The sequence below is a fragment of the Nycticebus coucang genome, chromosome 14 (genome assembly GCF_027406575.1).
Source record: "Nycticebus coucang isolate mNycCou1 chromosome 14, mNycCou1.pri, whole genome shotgun sequence".
NCBI lineage: Eukaryota > Metazoa > Chordata > Mammalia > Primates > Lorisidae > Nycticebus > Nycticebus coucang.
In genome coordinates, this window is record NC_069793.1 from 41763489 (window position 1) to 41785604 (window position 22116).

A 22116-nucleotide genomic window follows, 5' to 3' on the forward strand; every position below is an offset into this window, starting at 1 on the left:
CTATGTAGGACTGGAAGCTAATTAAATTATTACATCTGAGACAGTGCAGCATACTAGATGTGTATCCTCATTAATCTGTAGCCATCTAGTGTGTGCACATGTGTATATGTTTGTGTGTATGTATCTCACCACTTAGGGAAAAATCTCTGAAACACATGGTTTTAAATAATAGAAGTGCAATTTATTCTCTTTGTTGTCTTTCCAAAGAAGGGATCCAAGAGAACAGAGGAAGCAAAAGAAAAAAAAAAAAAATAGCCTAGAAAATGGCCTAGTCTTAGTTGGCTTTTTTTTTTTTTTAGAGACAGAGTCTCATTTTGTCACCCTCGGAAGAATGCCATGGCATCACAGCTCACAGCAACCTCCAGCTCTTGGGCTTAGGTGATTCTCTTGCCTCAGCCTCCTGAGTAGCTGGGACTACAGGCGCCTGCCACAACGCCTGGCTATTTTTTGTTGCAATTTGGCCAGGGCCGGGTTTGAACTCGCCACCCTCGGTATAGGGGTCCGGCGCCCTACTCACTGAGCCACAGGCGCTGCCCATGGTTGGCTATTCTTGAAGCAAGAGGAAAATAAATAAAACCTTTGTTCCAGACTAATTCCTTCTCCTACTTGTCAGGCTCCCATGGTATAAATTCAGATAATAGGTTTGAGATTTTTCTGCTTTCTTTATAGGTTACTTAAAAGAAAAAAAAAAAAAAACAGGCAGTGCAAACTACCTCATCGCATTGCCATCCTGGGCTGTGCCACCCCCTACTTACCTTAGGCTGACTAATTTATACACCCTTGCCAGATTTAAAGCCTTGAGCAGATCGTATAAACCCATGCTTACCATTGACTGTCAGTCTACTTCACTTGGTTCCTCTATGCCATTCTGTAAAAAAAATTCCTTAGACTGAAATGAGAAGCCTCCATATACACACAAACACAGGCTCACTGTGAAACTGATCTTTATTTTTAAAAGCTGTGCTAATCTTGGGGCTAGGTGAGGATTTTTATCCATTACCTTCGTTAAATCTCATAGCAAAACAAGGAGGAAAAATTATGGCCTTCATTTCCCTGGCAAGGAATCTAAACTTCCATGAGATTAAGTAATTTACTATAAATCACAGAGATACTACAGGGACGTGGTTTTGAACTTAATAACCTTGAATGCAAATCCAGGTTTTTCTTACTAGCTGTCTTACCTTGGACAAGTCGCATAACCTTTCTCTGTCTCATTCTACTCACCTGCATAATGGAAATAGTAGTCATAGCAAAGCAATATCTGTGTTTCAATGAGGTTGTTCTAAGGATGAAATAAAACTGTATCCACTCATGCACAGTGCTTACCATCTGATTAAAGGTGGCATGGACACAACTTATCTCTTTTTCTCAGCAGTCAAAAATGACATTGTCAAATGGATATTATGGATGGTGTAAAAAGAGAAGATAGAAAGAGATTTTCTAGATCTCTAGAAATTATAGATATTAATTAGAAGTAGAACCGAGAGTTAATCCAATGCAATATTTTATTCAATATATCCAGTTGATTTCCTTGAAATGTTTAACTATTCCAGGAGGATTTTAAAGCAATGGAGTAATTCTGAAGAATGAATTAGAGGCTGCTCTGTTCTGACATAACAATTTCAGGTTTCATCATTCTCGAGAGCCAATATTTCCATCTTGTCCTGAACTCCCAGCATATCCTGTGCATTCAGAATTATTATTCATCAGAATAAAGAGTTCTAAGGAATGTCTATCAATTGGTTCTGGTAAACATTTCATTCTTCTCCTCACCCCTTAGTTCATTAAATCCTCACTGTACAGTCGAGCCCACTTTATAACTGAGAACTCTGAGAGGTTAAAAACACCTACTATATGATGTGCTGCAATTAAGTGCTTTCTCTTTCTGTTAGATGACATGCAATGTTTTCAGCAAAGATGCTCATAACTAAAGTCTGGAAGAATCTGAAGTTATCAATCCATGATCCACTTGCAAAGTACTCTAACTACTTTTATTGATGAGAGTGTATTTTAAAAAATAGGAAAAAAACAAATCATTATACAAAAGCTTACAGTGTCTGTTAGATATTCCTATAACACTTCCAAGCCAGGGGTGCCAGTGTTTAGAAGTTAATCCTGGGGAATGCACCTTAATTTAATCAGATTCCTTGTATATATATTTCTCTCTAATTCATCAAGACATTTGGCTAAACCAATTTTTTATACAGGAATATGCTTCAAAATACCATAAATCTTCTTAGTCAGAATCTCTAAAAACATGTGACTCCATAAATGCCTCTCAGAGCCACTGCTTTCATCAGCAGGAGAAGATGGTAAGCCTGTGGGTAGCTTCTAGGAACCTGAAAATCTTCTCAAGCAAAAAAACAAAAAATGTTTTAGGAATTCTCGGAATGCAGAAGTGACTGACAAATTATTCATGCTCTTAGTGTCACTTGTCACGTGTTAACAAATAATTAGACTGGAGAGTGAGTAATGCTATGTAGAAGCCAGTGCAATATGCTGAGGGTAAAGAGTAAGCGAACAATTCTGGGAAGTGGGGAGAGACAGCTAACGACGATATCATTTTCAGAGTTGGCTCTGAAAGAGTCTGTGAGTTTTACCAGAAAGATGAGAAAGAAGGGCAGATAGAAAGGTATCATCAAATATTCTGAGGCATGAATGAGCGTGACGTGTTTTAAGGTATTTAAGTATGTGGGGTATTTTAGGGAGGGAAATGGCTGGAGATGAGCCTGGAATGACAGACAGAAGCAGGTCTACCTGGAGGAATGGCCTGGCCATTTAAAGAGTGTAGACATTCTTGTAAATAACAAAGTCTTCAAAGCCAGAGCTCTTCCTCTGGTTATCAGGAACTGTATTCACCCTCCGAAATTACACAAAGTAATGTTTGGGGTGCTGAGTAGGGTGGCAGTGAGGAGAGGGAACGGGGCTCACAGCTTCATCAGGTCTCAGAGATCTCCATTTCTCAACAAAAAAAGGTTCCTGGCTAACACAGGAGGCAGATCTTTTGGCAACTGTGGTGGCTTGTCCCTGTAATCCAAGTGCTTTGAAAGTCCAGGGCAGGAAGATTGTGTCAGTGCAGGAGTTTGAGGCCAGCCTGAACAACTTAGCAAGACCCCGTCTACAAAAGTTAGCTGAACATGGTGGCTAGTGCACTTCCATCATCCCAGCTCCTTGGGAGACAAGAGAATCACTCAAGTCCAGGAGTTTGAAGTTGCAATGAGCTATAATGGTGTCGCTGCACTCTAGCCCAGATGACAGAGGGAGACGCTGTGCCCCTGCCAAAAAAAAAAAAAAAAGAAAGAGAGAGAGAGAAACATAAGATGTATTTCTACTCTATAGTTTCTTGGGGAGCATGGATTTAAAAGAAATTTAGAGTTGAGGGTATTTCTTTAATCTCTTTACTAATACTAGATAGAAAGTAGAGGTGATATAGTAGTAGTTCTCTGCCAATCTCAGCCCTAACTGGCTGGGTGGCTGGGGTGGAGCAAGAAAGAGCACATTTTATGTCCTCAGGATTCATAACAGCAGCTCTGCTGGAGCCCTCTGACTTACGTCCCCTACCCCTTCTGCAACTTGGCTCTTCACAGCATGAACAACCTGAAAGTTCATTCCTGCTCCACTCAGCCTGTTACAGGCTCAGGTTTGGAAGCAATAAAAAAGATCAAAATCAACAACACATTTCCTAATAGATGGCACTTTATTATCTCTGCTCTCTATTCAGATGGTTATCAGAACATAGCTATACTCAAAGTTCATGCTGTAGATTGTAACCTAGAACTCTTCGCTTACCAGTTACAATAAAAATATCTGCTTTTTTATTATGAGTAAGAGAGATGAGAGAGGTAAGTATCAGCAGTAAATCGTTTTGAGTCTTCTTAGCAAAATTGTTTTTTGATATGTAAGAGCAAATTGCAATTGATATTTAAGAGCTGAAACTTCATTGAGGCATATTAAAAAATCGGTTATAATCTGATTATAGAGCTGTGACTGAGGATGTGGATCCTCATAATTTCACAGAGAACCCTGTACAGAGACTCCTCAAGGTGCTGTTCCCAGAGAAATGTATATCAGATGTCATTACTGGTTAAAATATACTGCCAAGAAATCAGATACTGTATATCTTATGTCTATAGTGAATTTTTGAAACTTGCTTTTCTGAAGTATTTCCTTTGGCTGCTAAGAAATTTAGTGACAAATATTATGACTTATCTCTAACCCAGACATAGGATGACACAGTATATGTTTTAAAACAATCCTTTTATTTTATCACTTTAATTTCCTTGTTACCCCTTTTTCTTTGTCTCATATCTGTTCCCCATTTCCTATATTTCTACAAATTAATGTTTTGGAACAGGTTTGGTGTTACGAATGTATACAACGAATTGATGATTTTTAGGAGCCTATTTTGCTTTAAATTTATGGACTGAATATGAACTAAATAAAACTCCAGGTGTCAGACCTGAGTATTGTGTTTCATCTTTAAATTCGAAATATCTTTCCTCTGTACTCACTCCACAGAGGTGTCTGTCACAGTTCAGTGAAGCACCCAGAGGTCATCACAGGCGACCTGTGAATTTACATCCCCATAAATAATCATTCACAAGCAGGCTATGGCCTCAGTGCTCACCCCAAGCAGAGAGGATCCTTGCATGGGTTAAATTAACCAGCCAGGAGAACATGTGAGCTGAACATATGGTGAAGTGTTTTGAGACTTAGAAAAGCAAGTTTCTAATGCAGAGTCTGGCCCCTGAGACCTCCTTGTCAGCATGAAAAAAGGTCTCCTTATTTACCAGAGTGAAGAGAAAGGGGTGCTTTCAATTACTTCACCTTCCTAGTGGTACACAATGAAACAGGAGGTGGAATAGCACATTAATAGAGAGGAAAACAGGTGTAAGTTCCTCGGGGAAGTCAGAGAAAGCTGCAGAAAGCTTGCAAAATGTAGTTTACAGCTGTGATTGGAAATAAAAAGAGAAGAAATCGGAACTGAAATCCTACAAATTAAAATTAAAATTGCAATTCCCATGGGTTCTCTGATCGCCACATCCCTAGCCCCTCCCCCATGCTGCTCTAATTGTAACACTTCAAAACTAATGAGTGGGTTTGGGAAGTACCGAGGTCTGTAAATGAAACCGTTTATCATTGTAACACTCTTATTAGATATTTGATGGAGCACTTGTATTTTTAAGGCTTAGGAATACAACACAGAAATCAGTCACTGAAGGTATCATGGCCTCCAGAAAAATGAGAAAGTATGCTTGCTCCAAGGAAACAGTGAATTGTTTAAGACATTATTTGGCTGGCTCCTAATTTGTTCTTGGGAATATTTAAGGCTGGAATTTCAATTTCTATTCCATTTATTGGAAGTGGCATTTTTAGGATGATTGTTGGTTGGCGCCAAGAGGTGAGAAATAAGGGCAAACTTCACTTGCAGTGGGGCCGTTAGGCAAATACCTTGTTTTCTCTTCCTATCCCTTTACTTATATGTAAAAGGGAGTAATAAAATTACCTGTGTTACAGAGATGGGGTGATAATTAAATGATATAATAGGAGAAAAGTGCTTAGGGCAGTGTCTAGCACATGCTAAATGCTTCACAAGTAGTAGCTGTTATTATGCTTGCAAGCATGTCCAACCTTCTGGAGTTGGAATAGCCAATCAACACTTATGTGGTAGCATAACATTATTCCCCATCAGTCCTTTAAAAGCATCCTTAAAGAGATACAAATTAAAATAGGACACTTCAATGCCTGCAATCATAGCAAAGACTGAAATATTTGCTGGTTTTATTTGTGAAACTAAAGATACTTTTAATAATTACAGGAAGGAATGATTTTTGAAACGGTTTTGGAGTTTAATTTGGCAATCTCTGTCAAACTATCAAATATATAAACACCTAGACCCAGGAATTCTGCCTCTAGAAATATTGCTTTAAAAAAAAATTACCCACACACATGTTTTCTACTGTATTTGTGGGGAATGAATCATAGCACTGCTTGAAGTTGCAAAAATATTTGGAAATGGCTTTAATTTATGTGAATGTCATAAGAATTAAATAAATGATGGTATATCCAGACAATGGAATTTTAGTTAACTGTTGAAAAGTAGAGCATCTTTGATACACAGATTATGACAAATAACTGAGATAAAAAACTAAGTGTCAAAAGTATGTTATAAAACAATATGTATAAAATGTATGACTTTCTTAGGATTTTATAATTCTCTTTGAAAATATATTTCACCTCTTTACTTAGGTGCATTCCTAAGTATTTAATTTTCTTTGATGCTACTATGAAGGGAATTGTGTCCTTGATTTACTTCTCAACTTGGCTGTTATTGACATATATAAAGGTTACTGATTTGTGGACATTGGTTTTATACCCTGAGATATTCATTACTGTATTTCCTGATGACTTCCAGGAGTTTTGTGGTTGAGTCTCTGGGGTTTTCTCTGTATAAGATCATCTCATCAGCAAAAAAGGAAAGTTTGTCCTCCTCTTCCCCCATTTGGATGCCCTTTGTATCCTTCTCTTGCCTGATTGCATTGGCTAGAACTGCCAGAACTATGTCGAACAATAGTGGTGATAGTCAACATCCTTGTCTGGTTCCAGTTCTAAGTGGAAAAGCTTTCAGTTTTACTTCATTCAATATGATGTTAGCTGTGAGTTTGTCATAGATGGCTTCAATCAGCTTAAGAAATGTGTTACCTATGTCTATTTTCTTAAGTATTCTTAAGTGTTCTAGTTAGAAAAGCATGCTGAATTCCGCTACATGCTTTTTCTGCATCTATTGAGAGGATCATATGGTCATTGTTTTTGCTTCTGTTAACATGGTGAATTACATTTATAGATTTGTGTATATTAAATCAACCTTGCATCCTTTGGATGAAGCCTACTTGAGCATGATGTACAATGTTTTTAATGAGTAGCTGCAATCTATTAGATAAGATTTTGTTGAGTATTTTTGCATCAATATTCATTAGTGAAATTGGTCTGTAGTTCTTCTTTTTAGTTAGGTCCTTTCCTGGTTTTGGAATCAAGGTGATGTTTGCTTCACAGGACATGCTTGGGAAGGTTCCTTCCTCCTCAATGTTTTGGAATAGATTTTGCGGCATAGGTACAATCTCATCTTTGAAGGTGTGATAGAATTCTGATGTGAAGCCATTTGATCCTGGGATTTTTTTGCTGGAAGCTTTTTTATTGTTTTTGCAATCTCAGTGCTTGATATTGGTCTGTTCAAGAGATCTTCCTGGTTAAGTCTAGGAAGATGGCGTGATTCCAGGTAATAGTTCATTTCCTCCCCATTGTCAAATTTCTGGGCATAAAGATTTTGGTGGTAGTCAGTAATAATCTCTTGTATCTCTGTGGTATCAGCTGTTATTTCCTCCTTTTCATTTCTGATTGAGGTTATTAAAGATTTTACTTTTCTATTTTTGGTTAATCTGGCTAATGATTTATTGATTTTATTTATCTTTTCAAAGAACCAACTTTTAGAAGACACTAATAAGTGGAAGAACATACCATACTCTTGGATAGGGAAGAATCAACATTGTCAAAATGTCTATTATACCCAAAGCAATCTACAGGTTCAATGCAATCCCAATTAAAATACCAACATCCTATTTTGAAGAAATGGAAAAAATAGTACTTCACTTTGTACGGAACCAGGAAAAAAACCTGTATAGCTAAGGCTATTCTTAGTAATAAAAACAAAGTTGGAGGCATCACTCTATCAGACTTGAGGTTATACCATAAGTCCACAGTAATCAAAATGGCATGGTATTGACACAAAAACAGAGGCACAGACATATGGAACAGAATAGAAAATCAAGAGATGAAACCAGTCTCTACTTGCCATCTGACATTTGATAAATGAAACAACAGCATACAGTGGGGAAAAGAATCCCTAGTTCAACAATGTTGCTGGGAGAACTGGATAACCACATGTAAAAGACTGAAACTAGACCAACACCTTTTACCACCTACATAAATTGACTAAGATACATAAATAAGTCTAAGACACAAAACAATAAAAATCTTAGAAAAATGTGTGGGGAAAATTCTTGATGATGTTGGACTGGGGAAATATTTTATGATAAAGACTTTAGTTGCCATTGCAAAACAAGAAAAATTAACAAGTGGGACTTAATTAAACTGAAAAGCTAAGGACACAACAAGTAAATCAAAAAGACAACCTTCAGAATGGGAAAAGGTATTTACAGGGTATATTCTGACAAAGGGTTGATAACTAAAATCTACAAAGAACTCAAATTAAGCACAGAAAAAGTAAAAATCCCATCTACCTCTGGGAAGGGACATGAACAGAACCTTCTCTGACGAAGATAGACAAATGGCCAACAAACATTTGGTACTTATCATCCCTGATCATCAGAGAAATTCAAATCAAAACCACCCTGAGATATTACCTAACTGCAGTGAGAATGGTCCATGTCATAGTCTCAAAGCTGCAGATGCTGAAGTGGATGTGGAGAGAGGGGAACACTTTTATACTGCTGGTGGGACTGCAAACTAATATAACCTTTTTGGAAGGAAGTATGGAGAATCCTCAAAGAACTCAAATTAGACCTCCTATTTGATTCTGTAATCCCATCACTAGGCATCTACACAGAAGGAAAAAAAATCATTTTATCATAAGGACATTTGCACTAGACTGTTTATCGCAGCTCAATTTACAATTGCAGAAATGTGGAAACAACCTAAATGCCCACCAACCCAGGAATGGATTAACAAGCTGTGGTATATGGAATAATATTCAGCCCTTAGAAAGATAGAGACTTTACATCTTTTGTATTAATCTGGATAGAGTTGGAAGACATTCTCCTTAGTAAAGCATCACAAGAATGGAGAAGCAAGAATCCAATGTACTCAATTCTAATATGAAGCCAGTAAATGATCTAATACATACACTCATAAGAGAAAAACTCAAGTTGGTTCAAAGTGGGGGGCAAGGGAATGAGGGAGAGGGGACAGAGGAGGAGGGAGAAGCACAAGGGTCAGGATGTATGACACACCTCCTAGTGGTGGCACACAATTACAAGAGAGACTTGACCTAACAAATGCAATCAGTGTAACCTAAGTCTTTGTACCCTCAATGAATCCTAAATGATAAAAAATAATAAATATGATTAAACGAATAAATAAATAAATGTGCAAGAAATAAAATGTATGATTCTAAAAATTTCTATGGTCTATGCATTTATAAATTGCTTGAATCATATTAACAGATTAAAAAGTAAAAAAATTATGTATATATTCAGAAAATGCATTTAACTAAAACTTAATACATTTTGATAATTTAAAAAAAATTAAGAAGACAATAAATATGTGAAAATCCATCATAGCTACTATCACAATTATTCTCTGTAGGATTAGAAATAAGACAAGGATGTCCTCTCTCTAGACTTTTCAGTATTGAAAGTCTTAGACAAGGCAAGAGGAAAACATAAAATTGTATTATATCTAGTTGACATTAATGTATTTTGTTTTGGTTTTGTTTTTGTTTTATTGAGACAGAGTCTAACTCTGTCACCCTGAGTAGAGTGCTGTGGCATCATAGCTCACAGGAACCTCAAACTCTCGGGCTTGAGCAATCCTCCTTCCTTAGCCTCCCGAGTAACTGGAACTACAGGCACCCACCGCCATGCCTGGCTAGTTTTTTTCTATTTTTAGTAGAGATGGGGTCTCACTCATGCTCAGACTGACCTGAGCTCCAACTCCTGAGTTCAAGCAATCCACCCTCCTGAGCCTCCCAGAGTGCTAGATTTACAGATGTGAGCCACCACCTATTAATGTTTATATAGAAAACTCTATATAACCTACAAAAGTCTACTACAATTAACCGGTTGAGTACATTAATTTCACTGAATATAAGATATATTTATGTAACAATTTATCTTTATTAGCAAAACCCAGAAATTTTAAAAAACAACATAATTTACATTAGCATCAAAATTATGAAGTAGTTAGAAGTAAATTTAGCAAAACATGTACAAGTGCCATGCACTAAAAATTCTAAAATATTGGTGTGAGAACATTTTTTGAAATATACATAATCAGATATTATTTTCACAGACCAGAAGACTCAATATTATAAAAATGTCAGTTTTTTCCGAGGTAATCAATAATTTAAAATAAAATCTTGCTACGCTATTGTTTGTAAAGTTGAAAAGCTACATCAAAAATTTATACGAAAATGTAAAAGACATATAGTATCAAAAGTAGGTTTGAAAAAATGTATATATATAGTTTAAGCAAGGACTTTCACTACTTGATTTCAAAACCTAACATAAAGCTACAAAAGTCAAAGACAGTCTAGTATTAATGTAAAAACAGAATATATATAAGTAGAACAAAACAGAGACTCTAGAAATAGACCCCCTCTTATATTATCAATTGATTTTCAACAAAGTCAAAAGCAAGTCATAATGTAATATTTTCAACAAATTAGGCTGGAACTATTAGATAACCATACACAAAAATGGACCCTCAATCTTACCATATACTACTACATACAAAATTAATCTGAAATAAATATAAACCTAATTATTAGAGTCACACATTTAAAACTCGTAGAAAAAAAACACAGGAGAAAATTTTAGTGATCCTGGGTTGAAAAAAAATAATCTGGGACACAAAAGACAATAGATAATAAATAAAAAAGACATATCTTATTAAATTAAAAATAAATGTTGTTCTTCAGAAGATGATGTAAAAAGAATCAGACAAGTCACAGATTCAAAGTAATATTTGCAAAATACATATCTGATAAGGGACTTGCTTCCAGAACATAAAAGGAACAGTAGCAAAACTAAAAATAGCCCAATTAAAAATGGAAAATATTTTAAAGAAACATTTTGCCAAGAGAATATAAGAATGGCAAATAAACATGTAAAAAGATGCATAAATGTCTTAATACAATAATTAAGTAAACGAGATGAGGTATATATTAACCAGTGTGATGTAAGCGTTCCTAATTCCATATGAAATCAGTACATTGTATCCCATAAGTGTATTAATGTGTACATGACCTATGTGCTTATGATTTAATAAAAAAAAATGCTTGAAGACATCAGTCATTAGAGAAATGCAAATTCAAATCAGCACATCGTATACAAATATACAGCCACAAAAATAGCCAAAATTAAAAAGATCATCAGTACTGTGTTTGTTAAGACTATAGACAAACTGGAGCCCTTATACACTGCTTGTGGGATGCATTTTGATAGAAAATAATTTGGCAATTTCTCTTTAACATACACTTGTTACATAAACCAGCAATTCTGTATGGAGAGGTTTACCCAAGAGAAATGAAAACATACATCCACAAAAAGACTGGTGCTTGAATGTTCAAAGTAGCTTTTTTCATTTTACCCCCAAATTGAGAAGCATTCAGATTTACATAAGCTGGTGAATATATGAACAAATTGTGATATATTCACACAATGGAATACTACTTGGCCATGAAAAGAAGTAAGTTATTAATACAGGTAACAAGTTGGATAAATTTTAAGGACATTATACTGAGTAGACTAAGCTCCAGCCACCAAAGATCGCAAGCTGTAAGATTTCATATATATAAATTGTCAGGAAAGGTAGAACCAATAGAGACAGGAAACAGATCAGTGGTTCCTAACAGTCAGAGGGTGCAAGAAGGGGCTTGACTGTAAACAAATGCAGGGGACATTTTATAGTAATGTAAATACGATTGTGTTGGTGACTATATTAAAAAATAAAAATTATCTGAGAAAAAATACATGTTATGATCAAAAAGCAAAAAAATTGCAGGGCGCTGGCCCCATATACCGAGGGTGGCGGGTTCAAACCCAGCCCCGGCTGAACTGCAACCAAAAAATAGCCAGCGTTGTGCCGGGCGCCTGTAGTCCCAGCTGCTCGGGAAGCTGAGGCAGGAGAATCAGGAAAGCCCAAGAGCTGGAGGTTGCTGTGAGCCGTGTGACATCATGGCACTCTACCGAGGGCAGTAAAGTGAGACTCTGTCTCTACAAAAAAAAAAAAATTACATTGAAAACTTTTGGAAAGAGGTGTTTATATGATAGAAACAGGAGAAATACTATTCTTCCAAACAATCACACCAGGATGAATATTTTATTGAAATATGGCTACAAAAGAATGGAATTTGTAAAAATAAACAAAGAAATAAAATACATAATTATCAAAACTCAACAACACACACTTAAAATGGTAAATTTTGTTTCTTTACTTTTTTTTTTGTTGAGACAGGGTCCCACCCTATGACCCTGAGCAGAGTGCAGTGGGCTTGGTAGCTCACCACACCCTCAGACTCGGGCTGCGGCACCCTGCTGCCTCAGCCTCCGGGAGCCGCTGGGATTAAGGTGCTTGCCTAGGCACCCGGAAAAAAATGGTTTTTCCATTTTTTAATGAGTCGGAGTCTCACTGTCGCTCAGGCGAGTCTCAAACTCCTGAGCTCAAGCGATTCTCCCTCCTCAGCCTCCCACAGTGCTGGGATTACAGGCGAAGTTATATAGAGAAATATATAAAGTTGATTTAAAAATAAAATAAATTGATATGTTTGGGTTATAAAAAAAATACACTACACGACTGTAGTGTATTCAAGATCATTATGGAATATGTATAAAATAATCCATGCATTTTAAAAAGCTATATGAATATGCATGGGCTTCCTAGAACCATAAACAAGTAACAGACAGTTTTACTTCCAGGACAAAGCAGTAGAGTTTGAGAGTGGGGGAAGGGATTTTTAAAATTTGTCTGCCTCACTCTCTTTTATACCTTTTAAATTTCTTTTTATCATGAATATGCATTACTTTCATGATGTAAATTAATGAAAAATTAAAAATAAATAACTTGTTTAAATACTAAGACCATATTTTTTAAATTCGAAATCATGGCCTAGGGATTAACCTGAGGGTATGAAGTACATACTGTCTCCACAGAAATATTTGGTAATTATGAATATGAATTACATTTATTTTCATGAAAATGAATTATGATTCCTACAATTTAAAAACTCTCTTGGCACAGCAAGAAAACACTCTTGGGTACTGCAAAAGCAATAATGGTGATCACTGATTTATGACAAGTCAAGTATTTACCATAATGAGGCCCATTCATTTTCGGCTTAATATATGACTAACCAATCATTTTTATATAAAGACTAATTCAGACCAAAAGATGTTGTTAAGATTTTTTTTATTAAAAAAAAAATAACCAAAGTCAAGACAAAAGAAAAGATTCTGCAAGCCGCCAGGAGTAAGCGTCACTTGACCTACAGGGGCAAATCCATCAGAGTGACCGCAGACTTCTCTAATGAAACTTGCCAAGCAAGAAGACAATGGTCATCTACCTTTAATCTACTTAAACAGAACAATTTCCAGCCCAGAATTCTGTACCATGCTAAACTAAGCTTAAAAATTGATGGAGAAATCAAATCATTTGTGGATATACAAACATTGAGGAAGTTAGCCACAAGACCAGCTCTACAGGAAATACTTCAACCTGTTCTGCACACTGACCACCACAATGGATCAGCAGCAAAGTAAGAACTCAGAAATTAAAGGACAGAACCTAACCTCCACACTGATGCAAAAGATAAAACTCAGCAATGGACTCTCACAAAATAAGATGAATAGAATACTACCACACTTATCAATTATCTCAATAAATGTTAATGGCTTGAATTCCCCACCAAAGAGACATAGATTGGCTGACTGGATTAAAAAACACAAGCCATCCATTTGCTGTCTGCAAGAAACACACCTGGCTTCAAAAGACAAATTAAAGCTCCGAGTCAAGGGTTGGAAGACAATTTTTCAGGCAAATGGAATTCAGAAAAAAAGAGAAGTTGCAATCTTGTTTTCAGATACATGTGGATTTAAAGCAAATAAAGTCAAAAAAGACAAAGATGTTCACTTTATGTTGGTCAAGGGAAGAATACAACAAGAAGATGTTTCAATTCTAAATATTTATGCACCCAATTGAAATGCTCCCAGATTCTTGAAACAGACCTTACTCAGTCTGAGCAATATGATATCTGATAATACCATCATAACAGGGGACTTTAACACTCCTCTTACAGAGCTGGACAGATCCTCTAAACAGAAATTAAACAAAGATATAAGATATTTAAATGAGACCCTAGAACAACTGTGCTTGATAGATGCATATAGAACACTCCATCCCAAAGATAAAGAATATACATTCTTCTCATCACCCCATGGAACATTATCCAAAATTGATCATATCCTGGGACACAAAACAAATATCAACAGAATCAAAAGAATTGAAATTTTACCTTATATCTTCTCAGACCATAAGGCACTAAAGGTGGAACTCAACTCTAACAAAAATGCTCGACCCCACCCAAAGGCATGGAAATTAAGCAATCTTCTGTTGAATAACAGATGGCAGCAGGAAGAAATAAAACAGGAAATCATTAACTTCCTTGAGCATAACAACAATGAAGACACAAGCTACCAAAACCTGTGGGATACTGCAAAAGCAGTTTTGAGAGGAAAATTTATCACTTTAGATTCCTACATTTGAAAAACAGAAAGAGAGTGCATCAACAATCTCAAAAGCCATCTTATGGAATTGGAAAAAGAAGAACAATCTAAGCCTAAACTCAGTAGAAGAAAAGAAATCTCCAAAATCAAATCAGAGATCAATGACATTGAAAACAAAAGAATCATTCAGAAAATTAATGAAACAAGGAGTTGGTTTTTTGAAAAAATAAATAAAATAGATAAACCATTGGCCAGACTAATGAGAAATAGAAAAGTAAAATCTCTAGTAACCTCAATCAGAAATGATAAAGGGGAAATAACAACTGATCCCACAGAGATACAAGAGATCATCTCTGAATACTACCAGAAACTCTATGCCCAGAAATTTGACAATGTGAAGGAAATGGATCAATATTTGGAATCACACCCTCTCCCTAGACTTAGCCAGGAAGAAATAGAGCTCCTGAACAGACCAATTTCAAGCACTGAGATCAAAGAAACAATAAAAAAGCTTCCAACCAAAAAATGCCCTGGTCCACATGGCTTCACTCCAGAATTCTATCAAACCTTCAAGGAAGAGCTTATTCCTGTACTGCAGAAATTATTCCAAAAAATTGAGGAAGAAGGAATCTTCCCCAACACATTCTATGAAGCAAACATCACCCTGATACCAAAACCAGGAAAAGACCCAAACAAAAAGGAGAATTTCAGACCAATCTCACTCATGAATATAGATGCAAAAATTCTCAACAAAATCCTAGCCAATAGATTACAGCTTATCATCAAAAAAGTCATTCATCATGATCAAGTAGGCTTCATCCCAGGGATGCAAGGCTGGTTTAACATACACAAGTCCATAAACGTTATCCACCATATTAACACAGGCAAATATATAGATCACATGATCCTCTCAATAGATGCAGAAAAAGCATTTGATAAAATCCAGCATCCTTTTCTAATTAGAACACTGAAGAGTATAGGCATAGGTGGCACATTTCTAAAACTGATTGAAGCTATCTATGACAAACCCACAGCCAATATTTTACTGAATGGAGTAAAACTGAAAGCTTTTCCTCTTAGAACTGGAACCAGACAAGGTTGTCCTCTGTCACCTTTACTATTCAACAGTGCTGGAAGTTCTAGCCAATACAATTAGGCAAGACAAGGAAATAAAGGGAATCCAAATGGGAGCATAGGAGATCAAACTCTCCCTCTTTGCTGACGACATGACCTTATACTTAGAGAACCCCAAAGACTCAACCACAAGACTCCTTGAAGTCATCAAAAAATACAGTAATGTTTCAGGATATAAAATCAATGTCCACAAGTCAGTAGCCTTTGTATACATCAATAACAGTCAAGATGAGAAGCTAATTAAGGACACAATTCCCTTCACCATAGTTTCAAAGAAAATGAAATACCTAGGAATATACCTAACGAAGGAGGTGAAGGACCTCTATAAAGAAAACTATGAAATCCTCAGAAAGGAAATAGCAGAGGACATTAACAAATGGAAGGACATACCATGCTCATGGCTGGGAAGAATCAACATTGTTAAAATGTCTATACTTCCCAAAGCCAATCTACCTATTCAATGCCATGCCTATCAAAATACCAACATCGTACTTTCAAGATTTGGAGAAAATGATTCTGCATTTTGTATGGAACCGGAAAAAAACCCGTATAGCTAAGGCAGTTCTTTTTTTTTTTTTTTTTTGTAGAGACAGAGTCTCACTGTACCAGTAGAGTGCCGTGGTGTCACATGGCTCACAGCAACCTCCAACTCTTGGGCCTATGCGATTCTCTTGCCTCAGCCTCCCGAGTAGCTGGAACCACAGGTGCCAGCCACAAAACCCAGCTATTTTTTTGCTGCAGTTTGGCCGGGGCTGGGTTTGAATCCGCCACCCTCTGCATATGGGACCAGTGCCCTACTCACTGAGCCACAGACGCCACCCACTAAGGCAGTTCTTAGTAATAAAAATAAAGCTGGGGGCATCACATTACCAGATTTTAGTCTGTACTACAAAGCCATAATGGTCAAGACAGCACGGTACTGGCACAAAAACAGAGACATAGACACTTGGAATCAAATTGAAAACCATGAAATGAAACTAACATCTTACAACCACCTAATCTTTGATAAACCAAACAAGAACATACCTTGGGGGAAAGACTCCCTATTCAATAAATGGTGTTGGGAGAACTGGATGTCTACATGTAAAAGACTGAAACTGGACCCACACCTTTCCCCACTCACAAAAATTGATTCAAGATGGATGAAGGACTTAAATTTAAGGCATGAAACAATAAAAATCCTCCAAGAAAGCATAGGAAAAACATTGGAAGATATTGGCCTGGGGAAAGACTTCATAAAGAAGACTGCCATGGCAATTGCAACAACAACAAAAATAAACAAATGGGACTTCATTAAACTGAAAAGCTTCTGTACAGCTAAGGACACAATAACCAAAGCAAAGAGACAACCTACACAATGGGAAAGGATATTTGCATATTTTCAATCAGACAAAAGCTTGATAACTAGGATCTATAGAGAACTCAAATTAATCCACATGAAAAAAGCCAACAATCCCATATATCAATGGGCAAGAGACACGAATAGAACTTTCTCTAAAGATGACAGATGAATGGCTAACAAACACATGAGAAAATGTTCATCATCTCTATATATTAGAGAAATGCAAATCAAAACAACCCTGAGATATCATCTAACCCCAGTGAGAATGGCCCACATCACAAAATCTCAAAACTGCAGATGCTGGTGTGGATGTGGAAAAGGGAACACTTTTACACTGCTGGTGGGACTGCAAACTAGTACAACCTTTCTGGAAGGAAGTATGGAGAAACCTCAAAGCACTCAAGCTAGACCTCCCATTTGACCCTACAATCCCATTACTGGGCATCTACCCAGAAGGAAAAAAATCCTTTTATCATAAGGACACTTGTACTAGACTGTTTATTGCAGCTCAATTTACAATCGCCAAAATGTGGAAACAGCCTAAATGCCCACCAACCCAGGAATGGATTAACAAGCTGTGGTATATGTATACCATGGATACTATTCAGCTATTAAAAAAAATGGAGACTTTACATCCTTCGTATTAACCTGGATGGAAGTGGAAGACATTATTCTTAGTAAAGCATCACAAGAATGGAGAAGCATGAATCCTATGTACTCAATTTTGATATGAGGACAATTAATGACAATTAAGGTTATGGGTGGGGAGGAAAAGCAGAAATAGGGATGGAGGGAGGGGGTGGGGCCTTCGTGTGTGTCACACTTTATGGGGGCAAAACATGATTGCAAGAGGGACTTTACCTAACAATTGCAATGTGTGTGACCTGGCTTATTGTACCCTCAATGAATACCCAACAATAAAAAATTAAAAAAAAAAAAAAAAAAGAAAAAGAAAATTTTTATTAGGCATTGTGAGGAATTACTTTCAACTTCTCTTCACATTATATTAATGTCATTAAGAAAAGCGGTATCATTTTTAGCTCCTAAAATGTTAACTCCTGGATGTATGCATATTCCAAGTTGTAATATATAGACAGGTGGGTCTCTTACCTTTTATCCTAGAACTAGATAGTTAAAGATACAGCAAACCACATGTAACCATGTGGGGTATGGAAGGTATTTATCATTCCTTCAATTTGTGAGCTCCACGAAGGCAACTCTTAGAGAGTTTTGTTCCATTCAGTAACATATTTCCATGGGCTCAAACAGTCCTTGACACTGAATAAGTGAAATACCTAAAAATATGATTTGTGTAACTGATAACTAAGTAAGGTCAATAAAAGAAAATTGTTCAGGTTATTTTGTCCAACAATTATAAACATATTCTTGAGGATAATGCTGTGTAATGGGTACCATGGTAGACATAAGAGGTTTTTACTTTAAAGAAGGTTTTGGGGTCGGGGGAGACCTAATGTTTGCTAAATACCTATTATGTGTCAAGTGTCATGGCGAATACACTATCAGTAATTCTTACAAGCCTCTTGTAAAATCAGTGATACGTAGATAATTCAAATGACTTGTTGAAGTTCAGGTTGTTCAAAAGCAATTAATTTCCGGCTCAAATTTCAGTTGGTTGGGACATTGCTATGTGCTTTTCATTACTCCAAGTATTTTATATCTGATTAATGATATAATGAAATAACTAACGTGTGAAAAAATGTGTGACTAAAGAACAAAATGTATATGTCTTGTGGGAAGAAGAGATAACTTAGCTAAACCTCAAAAAGCAATATTCAAGAGATCATTTCAGGCTGTGAGAGTTGAGGAACGTCTTGTAAGAAGAAAAGATAATTTAGCTAGACCTCAAAAAATCATGCTGACAAATTTATGGAGATTCTTCTGAGGGCCATGTGGTAATAAATGAAAGTTTTTGACTTAGTGATGTTTTGGGAGCTTCATCTTGTAGTAACAAGGCACGTAATAAGCCAAAAGGATGCCCTTTTGATTCACAAGATCTAAGAATCTTTCATTTGGTTTTAGTTTTTTTTTGAGGGAGAGCAAAATGGAATACCAATGCTTAAACTTTATTGCTAATTGTCACTGCATTCTGCAATAACTAAAACATTGCTAACCAGAGAGCTGTCTCCACATTCTTTTAAGTAGAATTGAAAATTCAGAAGCATATTTCTCTCTCTTACCATTCCTGTGGAAGATAGTTTTAAAACCATTTGATGTCCACTAAAACATCATTTGATCTTGTCTCTCTGGAAACCTTCAGTGGTTTCTTCAAGGGCCGAGCATAAAGTTCATATTTCTAAGTCTTTGTTTTTCAAATCTTTGGCCTCACTTTATTTATTTATTTATTTATTCATTTATTTTGAGACAGAGTCTCAAGCTGTCACCCTGGTAGAGAACCCCATAGCATCACAGCTCAGAGCAACCTCAAATGCTTGGGCTCAAGCAATTCCCCCACCTCAGCCTCCCAAGTAGCTGGGACTACAGGCACCTGCCACAATGCCTGGCTGTCTTTTGGCTGCAGTTGTCATTGTTGTCTAGGAAGCCTGGGGCCGGGCTCAAACCTGCCACCCTAGTTGTATGTGTCTGGCACCCTGCCAACTGAGCTATGGATGCCACCAGGCTTCACTTTAGTAAGCATTTGTAGTATAATTTTGATCCCCACTGATAACAAACATACTGTATTGAAATGCTCTAATTACCTCAATGAATATGTGATCTCTAAATTGGCATTTCCAAGAGAATATTTCATGACCAAATAAATCTTAGGAATACAATAAACAAAATGGAACAAGAGATCTTAGAGCCCTTAATAGGTCAATAATTACTGAGAATTTCTAAAAGGATAGATGTATGGTATTATAGAGTTTCTTATACTTTTTTGCCATTAAAGTACTCCTAGGATATTAACTTGAAAAACTGGAATTCTGCAAAATATATTTTAATAAATGCTAATCAAGATTTAGGTTTTGAACACTGACAAAATTAAAAAGTTAGAAACAAGACTCAGTGCCCGTAGCTCAGCAGTTAGGGCGCCAGCCACATGCACTGGGGGCTGGCGAGTTCAAACCCAGCCTGACCCTGCCAAACAACGACGACAACAACAACAACAACAATAACAAAATAGCCAGGCATTGTGGTGGGTGCTTGTAATCCCAACTACTTGGGAGGCTGAGGCAAGAGAATAAAATCACTTAAGCACAAGTGTTTGAGGTTGCTGTGAGCTGTGACACCATGGGGAACATAGAGACTGCATCTTAAAAAAAAAAAAAGTGAAGATGGCTGCTGAGTAACAGCTTCCCTGCAACTGGGCAGGGTGAGTCTGGGGAGATAAGAATCCAGGCATCTCTGGATGGTGGGATCTGCCTATAATCATCCCTTTGAGGATACAGGGAGTCAGCTAGGGACTTCTGGACCCCAAGAGGAGGACAAAAACAGTGGAAAACTGGCAAGTGGTTGCGTGTCTTCCATCGACCTAATCCCGCTGGCAGCAGTAACTACAAGCAGCAGTGAGACTGCAAAGTGGAAAGGCCTTACCTGTGAACTGTTTCAGTGTTTTTGGACTTGGCACTCAGTTGAACTACCCTGGGGAGAGCTTGAGCATGAGTGCGGAGAACTTTGGGCATTGTCTAGGGCCCCAGACTGAGCCGCTAAGTGGGATGGAGCTAATAGTGTTTGGCTATGGGCCGCAGGGAACCATTGTGAGAGAACTGCCTCGGCAAGCTCCACTCTCAGGGTTGCAGAGCAAGGATCGGGTGGAAGCTAGTAACCTAGTGACTGAGCAACCTAAGGCAGGGACTGAGCTTCCATACAGCCTTAACCCTCAGGGGCAGAGTGAGATCAGTTTTGGCACACTGGAGCCTTGGGCTGTTGCCCTGAGTAGAGTACTGTGGCATCACAGCTCATAGCAACCTCGAACTCCTGGGCTTGGTGCAGCCTGGACCTCCATAAGAGCTGCGCTGTGAACCCCGACCTGTGCCCCATGCCCACCAGGCCTCCGCATGCCCTGACCACGAACTGTGGGAGCTGTGCAACCCTTCATCCTCCCTCCTGTACCCTCCCCGACCCCACACGGGCCCACTTGTCTGGCCAGGGACTTTGGTAACAGCTTGCACTTTGGAGCCCTCCCTGCCTCTGTACAGAACCCTTTCCCTGGCCAGAGAATGCTGGAGCATTGCGTTCTCTTTGCCAAAGTCAGTAAGTGCCAGGTGCTCCCAGAACCATGCGCACCACCTCCCACCATGTTGTTGGATCCAGGTGTGTCACACTCTGGAGCTGATTCCATCCAGACCTCCCTGACTGGGGCAGCCCCAGAGGAACTACACAGGGTCACTCCCTACAAAGATCCAGCAACAATAGAGTGATCCCACTGGGGTCTAATTTTGGAGAGACATCTCCCCAACTCTGAGGATGGCCAGAGGCAATGGTGAAAAACAATCATGTGGAGAAATCAAAAGAAAAACTCTGGCAATATGAATAATCAGAGTAGATTAACTCCCCCTAGGATCAACGGGGCAGACACAGCACAAGATCCCCTGCACAAACAAATAGCTGAGATATCAGAAATTGAATTCAGAATCTGGATAGCAAATAAGATCGAATTAGAATTCCAAGCAGTAACCCAAAAGATATCTCAAGAATTCAACAAATTCAAAGACCAAATGACCAAAGATTTTGACACATTGAGACAAGAAGTTGCAGCCCTCAAAGATCTGAGAAACACAGTAGAATACCTCAGTAACAGAATGGAACAAGCAGAAGAAAGGATTTCTGACATTGAAGACAAAGCTTTCAAACACTCCCAAACTCTCAAAGAGGAAGAGAAATGGAGGGAAAAACAGATCACTCTCTCAGAGAGCTCTGGGATAATTCAAAGAATTATACCCGAAAGCGATGAAGTGGCTTCACAAGGCACAGAGTCTCTTCTCCATGAGATTATGAAGGAGAACTTTCCAGACATGCTAAGAGATTCAGAAATTCAGATAGCAGGCAGTTTCAGAACACCAGCACAACTCAACCCAAATAAGACATCCCCAGACACATCATAATCAATTTCACTAAACTTAATATGAAGGAAAAAATACTGAAAGCAGCCAGACGAAAGAAAAC